Consider the following 13,327-nt stretch of genomic DNA (forward strand, 5'->3'; position numbering starts at 1 on the left):
TTATCATAGATCCACTCCTTGACTTTCCTATTAGGGTCATTTCACATAATTCCTATCATTCAAGAAGACTAAATAGTGTTCCCTGTATAGCAGTTGATGTAGGCTATAAGATAGTCAAGAAAGATCATACCTATGATCTTGCAAAACTTCAATTACAACAGATAATAACAAACCTAGGATCAATAAGGAAGTCAAAGAGTGCTCAATGTAAGTTTGGTTCAATACTCATATGTATATTTTTCTATGTGCAAAATAAGTTCCTATCTTTTGGTAGGGTAGGATTGAAGAGGAATAGGCCAGTTGCTATGCAAATCAATGAGTATATTTAGAAAATGGGAGAGAATTTTGAGTTAGTATTAACTAGCTATTTTGAAGACTTCAACAAGTTCATGAAATAGAGGTTAAAAATTCCTATTTCTCTAGTAGAGCAACATTACAATGATATTTTCTTTCTTTTAGACATTGACTACACTTTCATCCAGCATGTTGTACCTAGAGTTAGATGGTTAAGGCCTCTAGGATATGAAATTATTATTGATGAAGCTTCAACTGCTATCACCACACTACTTACTAAATAAGTTGATAAGACTACCAATTTTTTCGATAATTATGATGTTGTAAAGTCAAAGGTTGAGATAGAATTAAAGACAACCTCAACTTTGAAAAAGAAAGATAAAATGGTGAGAAAGCTAAAAGCTAAATTGGGGAAGGTGCAGGAGATAACAATGGAGAAGATGAAGAAGAAGAAGAAGAGGAAGAAGAGGTACAAGGTCAAGACCTCTGGCTTTGACCCAAGGCATGGGCAAAGATTAGGAAGAAGGAGGTGTCAAGGGAGAAGATGCCAAGGAAGCACAAGAAAAGCCACAACCAAAGAAAAGAAAAGCCAAGACACAACCTTCTACACAACCAAAGGCAAAGAAGACTACAAAACCTAGTGCAACAAAGCCTGTAGCTCCAACAACAAGAGCCACTACAAGGGTATCTACTCAAAAAGCCAAGGAGCAAGAAAAAGAGAAAAATAAGGTTATTGAGAAATTGGTCCTATGCAAAAGAAAGCAAGAAGAAAATATGTAGCACAACCAAAGATAGATGATAAGAAGATAGAGTCTGAGGACACAAGCAATTTAGAATGGTAAGTCATGCTCTAAAATCTGATCTTGAAAACATTTGTGATAATGTTAGGGATAATGCAGATTTGACAAGATTGAAAAACATTGAGTTTGGAAAACTTGGTAGAGAAGACCAAAACATGATAGAAGAGTCTATATATGCCATGATGGAAAAATTCAAGAATACTCCTCTTGAATTGGATAATACAATGCCTAAAGAATTGTATACAATTGTTGAAAATAAGTGGCACTATTGCCTAAACATGGAAAAAGAAATAAGAGAATCAACATTAGGACAAGTGATGCCAAATTTTTCAAAAGGAAAAATAACTAAGGCCAATAAGAAATATGGTAGCAGATTTGAACCAAAGTACAGGGCATTCAACATTTTACAGAACATAATTGAGGATGTTGTGAAGAAATCCACACAAATGTGGAGGTTAATATATGGATGGTAACAACTAATGAGCAACAAACATAACAATGAAAGATGTTCTTGATAACTCGCCTTAGAGACCATAATAGTGAAAGATGTTCCTGATAACTCACCTCAGAACATAAATCCATTAACTACAGAGGATTTGAAAAAGATACTTGACCAATCCACATTACAAGCAAGGTTATGTGAAAATCCTATATTGGTCAGTGTGGATGAACTTCAAAAAGAAGTAGCTAATATAACAAGGGAAAAGGTGAACACACAAGAACGACCTTCTTCCATCCCTATAGCTACTAGTGCTCAAAAAATAATACAACCAAAAGATAATACTACAAAGGTTGACACTACTACAAAAGTTGATGTAGTTTAGAATACAGAAGTAAAGGAGCCTGCAAAAGAATAAGCAAGACAGCCATATGTTTTTGTACCTAATGCACAACACAAGGTGCATCGCAATTTATTGTAATTGATCAAGGCATATCTGATGAAGAAAAGGACATACCCAAGGAGAAGGAGCAAGAAGCCATACAGACATTGGTAAATTTACCAACCTATGGCACTTCTACCGAAGTCCTTTAGAGGCCGAGCACTGATGCAATACCATTGCAGATTTCAACACTAGGCTCCAACTTAACAAAGGTTGCTAAGGTATTTAACTATGGTGATGCATTTTCAGATGAAGAAATAGTGATACCCAAATATGATTATGCAACAATGATATTAGAATAGTTCAATATCATGCAAGAAGCACTGGGGAGAAAGAAGAATCAATAATTACTTAGAAAAGAGTACAAATGGAGGGAAGCACTTTAGGAGATCAAAGACATCTTTTTAGATTCTTTTAGGTTGCAAACACTTGACAAATCTAAACCTATATTAGAACAACTATTAGAAATTGTTGAATAGGTGACTAATGAAGACCGAGATACTAATGTTAAACTCATGGAATGGTCTAACAAAGAAATTTCAAGGGAAAGTCAATGATAAAATATCTGGTGGAATAACACTATCACAAGTTGAATTGGCTAACAAAATTGGGAAAGTGAAGACAGTACTTAAGAACATATTCTCATTGTACACAAAATTATGTGATCCCCCACTTTTCACACAAGAAGTGAGCCATAAAATTTTGAGTCTAGAAAGAAACTTGAAGATCTTAGGTATGCAACTACCCCAAAATCTAGCTCAAAGTGAGAAGCACTTTGTGCTCCATACACAAAATCAACTAGTTGTGTTAACATTAGAAGAGGCTAACATTAGAGCCAAGTTGATTAATATACAAGCCTCCCTTACCTCTCATATGGAAATACTCCAAAAGGAATTAGTGTATGCAAAAATAGTATTAAAGAAAGATCCCAATCTTTCAACATTGGATGGACTAGTTCATCTTGCAACCAAGACAACCATCTAGATAAAGTCCTTAGATGTTGCATTAGACAACTGAGATGCTACTTTGAAGATTATAATGGAAGTCCACAATAAATTTTTAAAAAAATACACAATCAATGTATAGACCCTTTGACATCAATGTCAAGAAGGGGGAGATATTAACAAATAAAGGGGGAGACAAATATGAAAGGGGGAGATAATAAAGAGGGAGATTACCCAAAAAGGGGTATGGCAAGCAAAGGGGGAGCAACCAGCCAAAAATAGGCATAGTATATTAGATCAAAATAGAGTGTCAATAAATTTTGAAGAAAAAGAGTATCAACATGAAGAAAATCTACTTAGAGAAGAGAAGAAAGTTTGGACACAAAATGGGCACATTAACTTAAGGGGAGTTACAAAATTTTGAGCAAAATTTTGAGGTATATAAATTTTGAAGTCTTGTATATATATGTCAAACTATATATATATTATACTCAAGGGAATTAGATTTTTACAATTAAATGTTTTTGACACTCATGTCAAAGGGGGAGATTGTTGATCTCAAATTGGTTTTGACAATTGAGTGTCAACATAGTTAAGATATTTACTGAGTTCATGCCAAGCTAGTAACACATGCTGAGTATAATATGTATAGATGTCGAGTTGCAATGAGTGCCAAGTCACTCATGAGCCAAGCAATTCAATTGCTGATTGAACAGTTGATGCTAAGCAAGTCTAAGTGTTTGAGCAAGAAAAAATAATAGTAAGTGTCGAGCATCAATATTATCAAGTGTCGAGTAACATAGAATGGATCTAGTTGTTTGTGATGGCACAAACAACTATGTAAACCATTTTTATGCCAACTTATGGATAGATCTCAAAGCTTTGAAGATAAGATTGAATCTATTTGGATTTCCTATGTGATCAACATGCAACCAATCATAAAAATGGAAGGAATTAAGCGAGAAAATGAATGAATCTCAGTCATAGATTCATACTTAACCCTAAGCCACCAAAGTCTTTTTAAGGGAGATGAAACCCCATAATTTAGTATGTATGTGTATGTGTATATGAGGAAGTGATGCAAAAAAATAATTGAAGGAAGTTAAATGGGTGAATTGATCAGAAAACATTCAAGGTGACTTCAAAGTGTGAAAGAATTGCAGAATCAATTTATAGAACAGAGGAGAAGATATAGAACATTGTTACAACAGATCAAGAGGATCAAGATGGACACAACTATGATCTAAAATCAGCAAGGAAAAGTTGTAAGTTATTAGATCAAACATTCTACTGTTGCTTTCTAATAACTGTATCAACAGGGTGAAATCATTTGGACTAAGGTTGATTTAACAGTCATTGTAAAATCCTTTGATAGGGTGACATTCTAGGTGAGTGTTTTAAAGTACTTTAGCCAAACACACTTTTAACAGGATGTTAAAATCCTTTAATAGGGTAGGATCTAATAGTCCTTTGTAAGCCTTTAACAGGGTAGGCCTTTCATAGGGTAGATCATGAAAATGGTCAAACTATGTAACCTTAACAGGTGACACTTTATTACTGCAGTGGTGAAGAATTGTGGATGTCATCCCCACCCCAATTATACCTTCTCATTGGAGGGTTTTTGGGTAATCATATTTGCTATCAATTGTTTATGTGGATGCATTTATTTTACATGTTATTTCAATATGTTAATGCATGCATTTTTATATATAAAGTTGATAGTTTTATTGGTTAAAAACTTGTACTTCTAATTCACCCCTCCTCTCAAAAGTATATATATTTCCCATTTGTATTTACAACAATGTATTGATGTACATACACACTAGGAGTGCCTAAATATAAAGGCCTCTAGGATGCTTCTAGAATTCTTAGGAATCAACATACTTTTAAGTCTTACAACCAAGCACATGTCCACCAGGTGTGGGTTATCCTCCATTAAGCATAGGAGTAAGTGCGGTGATGAGAGGATAAGCCTACAAAGGTGTGGAACATAAAATTATGTTGTAGACACCATGTGCTAAAATAGGAGTGCAAATAACTTTGTTGTCTACATGAAAACTTAGTTAATTATGCAAACTCTAGTGTTGTAGACACCATATGCTAAATTAGAGTTGCTTAATCTAGTGTTGTCAACATGAAAACTCATTTGAATACGCAAACTCCTAGGTGTCAAACTAATAAATAATAAAATAATGGATTGATCTAAGTAAAATTAAGTAAAGTGTAATAAGTAAATGCTTATTTACACCAACACCCCCCCTTAAGTGAAACTTAAGGGAATGCACTTAAGCTTACAAAAGATAGGATGAAAATGCATGATGGGTCCCAACTACTAGGCCATGTTAGGTACCATGTACAAAATGCAATGCAATCTCTCAGAAAGTGGGGAAAGAGGGAAAACCTCATGGGAAAAACCCTTCCCCCAAAAAAGAAATGAAAAAAAAAAGATGCATGGATGGATGGAGTAATCAAGATCCCCTCATTATGACATACATCAAGTATATACAAAAAAGAAGTAGAAGGACAAAACCCATAAGAGGAAAAAATCCCTCCCATAAAATAGAAGAAGAAGGAGAGATAGTTCTCTCCCCCCTCCCAAATGTAGAGTGTTGATTAGTGAGATCTGCTTCAATATAAAACCTAATCCATGACTACTAAATAATGTTCCTCCCCTTTGGAGGAAAAAATGGTAGAGGTATATGTGAGATACTTCCCCTATGTGTAGAAAGAATCTCGAAGATGAATGGTGCCTCTAAAACTTGCTCAACTATCCCTGTGTTGATGTTGATGGTCACCTCTTCCAATATTGTTGAAAAGAAGAAGTACAAATCTAGCAAGGATGGATGTAGAAAATGCCTCAAAGAACCAACTATCTCATCAAATGATAAAGAGATCTCCTATAACTGTTGTACATAAGGATCCATAGTCATATCAACCTGTGAAGATTGATCATGTAGAGAATGGACAAGAGGATAAGAGTGACCCCTCATGACAACTAAAGAAGATTCTACTTCATCAAAGAGAAGATATAAATCATCAAAGATGTCTCCCAAATTTTCTATGTGTGACTCCGTGAAAAAACCTAAAATATCTATCAATAAGTCATCCGCTGATGCTAGAACTAGAAGACAAGGTATATCTTACTGTGCTGGACCTATCACTTTGGCAATGGATGAAGGATTCACCTCAACAAATAGAAGACAAATATCATCAGTTATATCACCCACATCTTCAATGTGAGACTCCACAAGCAACACGTCAATGTCTAGAAGGAAGTCATCCCATGAAGCTAAAGTAGGAAGACATGGTATGTAGATTAGTAGTAGCAATAGGAGCACCAAGAGGTGTGATCTCATCTGGAGAGAACGCAGCTATAGCTGGAGGTAAAAGATATTTTGGGAATGCAAGAATGTGTGGATCTCCATACATCTCCCAAAGATAGATCCAAATATCATATAAATCAGTTGACTTCATGTCATCAAGTGAATACATAACCTCCATATCCATATGTAGAAAGAGGGCATGACAAATGATGGAACCCGTGTCACCATTATATGAAAGTCCTTTCACATATGGCAATGCATTATGCTGACTAAGATAAGTGAGAACCAATTGACTCTACTGCTTATAGTTTTGTGTTATGAAGATAAATAAATCTTCCTCATCCATGATGTACTAATCAATGTAACCCCAAAGTGCAAAAAAATAAATCACCCCCCCACCCTAATGTATGACTAAGTACTTTATAGGTAGTGGGTGTACAATAGGCCAATTTTCAAAATGGACAAAAGTGGACTTTTGTTTTGCTATTTGCAACAATTTTGAAGTTTTATCAATTAAATAGAATGTAGAAAAAGACCTATTTCTAAAAGTGGTATTTCTGTCCACACAAGCCTATAATCTGATTGTAGATCTAGAAAGTAGACTAAAAATTATTTACTTTAAAAAAAAATAGAACTTGATTATGTGTCCAAATGAGCTCGTGCTAAGCATTTGAGGTTGCAAAAAATGGGATTTGCGATTTGTAGAATAATTTAGGAATAGAGGTATCAAACATCCTACACCAATGTGTAGATCACAAAATTCTAGCCCAAAACAAAAAAATTCTCACAAAAAGGAGTTTGTATGAGAGAGATATCACTGTTTGAAAATCACCTCTATTATTATTTTTCTGAATTGCCACCACACCTCCAAAAATCAATTTACTTTAGATTTCACCTCAGATGTCCAATTTTGGTGAAAAAAAGTTAATTTGGGGGTCTTTTGACCTTTTGAATCTGATGCCAATATCTAATTTGCAACAACAAGCTCCAATCTTCACTTACAAATTCTCTCCTACTGGCTTGATGGCAAAAAAAATTTCAAACAAAATATGTAGATCTGAAAAATAATGTAGAGAAATTGCAAAGACTAACATAATAAAATATGTAGATTTGAAAATTAAATTTTAAGATATGAAATGATCATACCAATTCTACAATTTGGGCCTTTGGGTTTTGATTTGCAGATAAAATTGCCTCAAATTTGACTATGGCCTAGGGTAGGGGAATTTATAGTTAATTTTCATTGAATCAACATTTTGGATGCAATGGCAAGGTTCACTTTGGTTCTAGACACTCCTAATGACTTCGATATTTCGGATCTGGGTCAAGGTCCTCCAAGATGCAAAGCAAGAAAATGGTCTCAAATGGCTATGTAAAGAGGAATTCCTTCAGCTCTAATACCATGTAAGAATTTGGTATAGCTATAATACCAAATAAGAATTTTCCTTAGGGAAAAATCACCCAAGATCAAAGAACTCAAGCATAAGCACAAGAATAGACCAATAATGTATAATCAAAATAACAATATCCAAAATTGATTTATTGTCATTCAATGTTCAGTACTATCATGTATTGATGTACATTCACACTAGGAGTGCCTGAATATAAAGGCCTCTTGAATGCTTCTAGAATGTCTAAGAATCAACATACTGATAAGTCTTACAATCAAGAACATATCCACCAGGTATGGGTTATCCTCCATTAAGCATTCAAAGCCTACAAAGGTGTAGCATGTAAAATTATACTGTAGACACCATGTGCCAAAATAGGAGTGTGAATAACTATGTTGTCTACATGACAACTTAGTTAATTATGCAAATTCAAGTGTTTTAGACACCATGTGCTGAATTAGAGTTTCTTACTCTAGTGTTGTCAACATGACAACTCATATCAATACACAAACTCCTAGGTGTCAAACTAATAAATAATAAAATAATGCATTGACCTAAGTAAATTTAAGTAAAGTGTAATAAGTAAATGCTTATTTACACCAACAAAAAGAAAAAGAAAATCTAAGGTTGAATAGATCAAGACTCGAACTAATCACAAATGGGTGAGGAAATTAGACAAAAGCCCAAGGAAATAAAATGAATCTATCATCATCCAATCCAGTGAAATGGGTGAAGCATCCATTTCTAACTAAGTAATCAAGGAGATGACTGAAACTGAGAACTTAAGAAGATCCTACATCCATTCTAGATATGTAAGAAAGAAGAATCCAGATCTACATATCGAAGTTACAACTTAATTGTAGCTGATATGCCTTTTATCTCTAAGGAAATGCAAGTTAGAATTTATTTTTGACTATGTTATGCGATGATCAGTCGATGCTAAGTGTATGATTCTAATAAATTTTTGAGTTTCCTCACCTACCACTATATGATGCATTGACGAGGCCCTAAAATTTTGAAAATTTTCATACAAGGTGAAATAAAGGGTTTATTTATTACATTGCATTCAAGATTCAAAGAGATTTTAAGTCCTTGAGTGATTAAGAGTGAAGTGTTGAAGTGTGAAGCTATAGGAAGATTTATTAGTTATTGAAAATTCTTCTCTTACTGAGCATTATGGCATATATCTCTAGTTCAAAAGAAAATAATGGATCCAAGATGTTGTTAAAGAAAATGTTCTACAAGGCTTTAACATTCAAGCTCTACCCAGTGGTTGTAGAGCAGAAGGATCTATTGGGAGCACATTCGGTCATACCTCCCAAGGTACTATTAATCAATGATATTAGGTCATTTTATCACTGCACAATTTAGGAACTAGGTTCATTTGAAATGAATGAGGAATATAATGCATTATGTGAGAATGTAATTCTGAAGGATGATCATAAACATCTTGAAGTCAAAGGTTTGACACATGTCCTATACATGCAGCATAATTTCCAAGTTAAGTGGATTAGATATATGTACAATAGGATTCATCACATGTCCTTCTGGATAGAAAAAATCCTGAATATCACCAAGAAGATGGTTCACCAAGTTATGGGCTACCTAATATTGGAAAAACCCAAGATGATTAAAACCCTAGCTCATGGTGCACTTAACAAGAAGACTCTAGAAGAATGGGATGATAGGGGAATGAAACTAAACAATGTCACTAACATGGAAATCAAATTTGGGATTCATGACATTGCACACAAAATCTACAGTTTGAGCAAGCCGAACAATGTTCCCTATGAAGTAGTTTATTTGGCTTACAAAGTTGTGAAAAACAACCCATCCTTTGACCTTGCTGAATTGCAGTTGAGACAACTAGGCAAAAACATGGAGAGCATTTGGGCATCAAAGAAAAATGTAAGTAAGTTTGGTTCTCTTCTTTTTTGTTTATTTTTTTATGTGAAAAAGTTCTTTCCATCCAAGGGAAGTATGGTATGGAATAAGGATACCCCAAAAATCTATCACATTAATGATTTCATAGAAGAGTTGGGAGAAAATTTTGATGGTATCATGGATGCATACTTTGAGAATTTCAAGGAGAAAATGAAGAATAGGTATAGAATACCTCAACAATTGGTTGAACAATATGCACAAAACATTTGTTTCTTAGTTAATTGTGAGAATACTTAGATTCAAGCAGCTATAACTAGGATTGCATGGTCAAAACCATAAGGGTATGAGGTAAACATAGATGATGACAAGGAGATCATAGAGGCTCTTCTAAATGAGCCTACTAATCCCAAGGAATCATATTTTGGAACATATGATGAAGCTAAGATATGATACCACTAGAGATAAAGATTCCTTAAATTCTAAAAAGAGGGAAGAAGAGGATGAAAACCATAAAGAAGAAATTGGAAAAGAAAGGTGAGCCTTTCATGATCACTAGGGGAAAAAGGTGAAGATGAGGAAGAAGAAGAGAAAGAGGAAGAACATGAAAATGAATAAGAGGAAGAAGAACCTCCAAAGTAAAAGGAGAAAGTGATCATAAGTGCACATAAGAAAGCTACACCCAAGAAGGTAGATATCCTTGTGATCACTATAGCAAGGAAGTCCGAAAGGAAACTAAAACTTTGGGGTGATGATTAAGAGGAAAAGACTCCTATCATTTAGCTAAAGAACCCCCCCCCCCCCCCCCCCCCCCCCCCCCTCCCCCACCAACCTTTCTGTAGCAACTAAAAAGATTAAGGAAAGGTATTGGTATGGAAAGATTCACATACATCAAATATGAATCCATAGACAAAGAGGAACAACAAAAAATATAATATTCTCAAGTAGAGAAAATGGCTAACTAGAAATATGGCCCTAATGAGCTAAAGAGTCAACCTCGTGATGTCTTATTAAAGGAAGTTACATAGAGATGGACCAATGCTTTGAAAATAGAGAAGACATTAAAGAAAAAATGTTGAAGAGCATCATGCATAACCTCTCAAATAAAGAAGTCAAGGAGGCCATGAAAAAACATGAGAATAGGAAGACTCCTAGATTTAAAGAATTAAAAATTTTGTTGAATAATATTAAAGAATTTTTTTAGTCCACAACAAAGTTGTAGAAAACTATTTTTGAGGAAGAAGGAAAAATAGAAAAAGATGAAGGGCAAGAGGTACAAACTCTAGAAGAGTTTGATACAGAAATGATGGTAGCTACTATGATTGCCTCTCTACCCTTCACTTTAAGCCAATCCATTGCTACATAAGGTGTAGAGAAATCAACAAAGAAGAAACAAAGTACTCCATCCACCCAACTTGTAACTAAGAAAAAGACTCAATCAAACTCTGGAAAATAATTAACCAAGATAAAATTAGATAAGGGCAAGGGCAAGGTTGGAAAAGAAAATAAAGAAGAATCAAAGAGTCTACTAAGTGGAGAAGAGGAGAAGGATTAAGATAAAGGAAACACAATCATAGTTTCTCCTACAACCAAAGGAGGTTAAAAGGAAAAGATATCTAATGAGATAGACCTTGATAATGAGATTGTGATTCCATATTGGGATCAATCCAGTCTCATTATTGATCAGATGGAGATCTTGAGTGATCTATCGAGGAAAAGAGAATTTAAGAGAATTTAAGAGTAGAGAGGGACAAAGAAACGGTTATTGAAGACATCAAGGACATATTTTTGGATGTTATGCAAATAGAGGTAAATAAAAAGGCCCCCATTATTGATAAATTAGTTGATATTGTGCATAAATTAAATAAGGATATAGATGGTCAGGAAAAGCTTCTATAAAGGGTAGAAAGAGAATTTGAAAATAAATTTTTGGAGAATGTAGCAAAGAAAATTGCTATTGATCTAGTGGAGTTGTTGTAACACCCCACCAAAGGGGTCCAAAAGAATTAACCTAAAGTTTTACTAAGTTTTCCAAAAAAAAAATTTATAAAGAAAGAATAACATACACATCACACATAAAATAGTGGAAACAAAACATACAATCACACATAAGCAAACATAGCAGATTACATTCCTTAAGGATCCCAAGATGTTGAGTCATATTTAAATTTTAAATATTACTAAGTCTAACAATTACCACATCCACATGAAAGAATAATCAAAAGTCCAAAGCCCAATTTAAATAATATACATTTGCTCCAAATGCCACTAAGCAATAAAATTTGGAATGCTCAATAATCCACTGTACATGTCACAGGGTATGAAAGGCTAAAAGAATATACATTTATAAAAATAGAATAACATCATCCTCCTCGAATCCATGATAAAAAATACAATACAATAGATGAAAGCATCTATAGTGCCTGCCCCTAGGTCACATTTTTTGTTATCATTGTTGAACTCTTTTAGGGCTAGTTTTATGTGGATGGTTAGCAACATTTTTTTGAGATTATCAGATATTGTTTTGGTTTTAGTTTATTATATGATGAGATTACTTGGTACTTTATATTTCATGGTTGCATGATGATTATTTAGTAATTTCAGCTATTGATGATGATAGTTAGATGGTTTATTATCACATGTGTTTTCTTATGGATACTTACCCCATAATTGCATGTGTATGGTGTGCGTGTTTGCTTTTGGATGGCATTTCTGATGTGGTTAAGGAAGGGAGTCGTAGTCACCTGCTAGTCAGGATCTACACAATGCACCACTTCCTGCCATTTTTTGTTTAGCTTAGCATTATATATATTGTATGTACATGCATGAGTTTTATGCAGGTTGTAGGTATTGGGTATCGACTTCCCTGAATGGCCAAGATGAGCGTACCCTATCACATTATCTCAATGATAAGAGAGGGGAGATAAATTCTCAAGTCCAAATCCCAACCCTTTAAGCCATTTTTCCTAATTGAGAATTAGGACAACCATCTAAGTTGAGTACCCTTTAAATGCATTAGATGACGTAATTTGTGATATTAACCCTTTTGGTTTGATTTTGTATGTGTTTTGCTATAGTGGGTTTTTCATATTTTATTTCATGAGTCTTTGGTGTATTTTCTATTAATCAAGCCTAATTAAAAGATTTAATTAATGATTTAATTTAATGGAAAATTAATATGGTATTTTAATATTTATTTTATTTAATTAATTAGGAAATTAATTAAATAAAATAATTAAATTTGAAGATAAAAGTTATAATTTTAAAGTTGGAATGTGATAATATTTATTTAAATTAATAAATATTTTAGCAATTAAGTTTTGAAAATGAATTTAAAAGTGGAAAAGATATTAAAATTATTAAAAGATTATAAGTTGCATGATGTGTGCATGTGATTAAAATATAAATATATTAAGATTAAACAAGTGGATTTATTAAAGTGAGTGCATGAGATGTAAAATTGATTTAAAATTAATAAATTAAATTGAAAAGAGTAAAGTGAATATTAAATTAATTAATATGCATTATTTTAATATTTAGGAGTTTGCAAATTCTCGGGAGTTGTCATGTAGATAGCATAGAAGTTTGCACTCTAAGTATGCACAAGTTGTCTACACTTAGGAGTTAGCATATTATTTGAGCACATGGTGTCTACAACCGTATGACTCATCTAGAAGGTTGGAGTAGACTCATGCTTAATTGTCATGCTTATCTTCTAGTTGTTTCTAGAGACATTCTAGATGCATCTTAGAGGCCTTTAAATAGAGGCTCTCCTAGTGTGTTTGAGGAAGCTTCAAAGCTTACATGCATTTG

The sequence above is a fragment of the Cupressus sempervirens genome, chromosome 6, assembly GCF_028749045.1.
Source record: "Cupressus sempervirens isolate cs-2001-9-10 chromosome 6, ASM2874904v1, whole genome shotgun sequence".
NCBI lineage: Eukaryota > Viridiplantae > Streptophyta > Pinopsida > Cupressales > Cupressaceae > Cupressus > Cupressus sempervirens.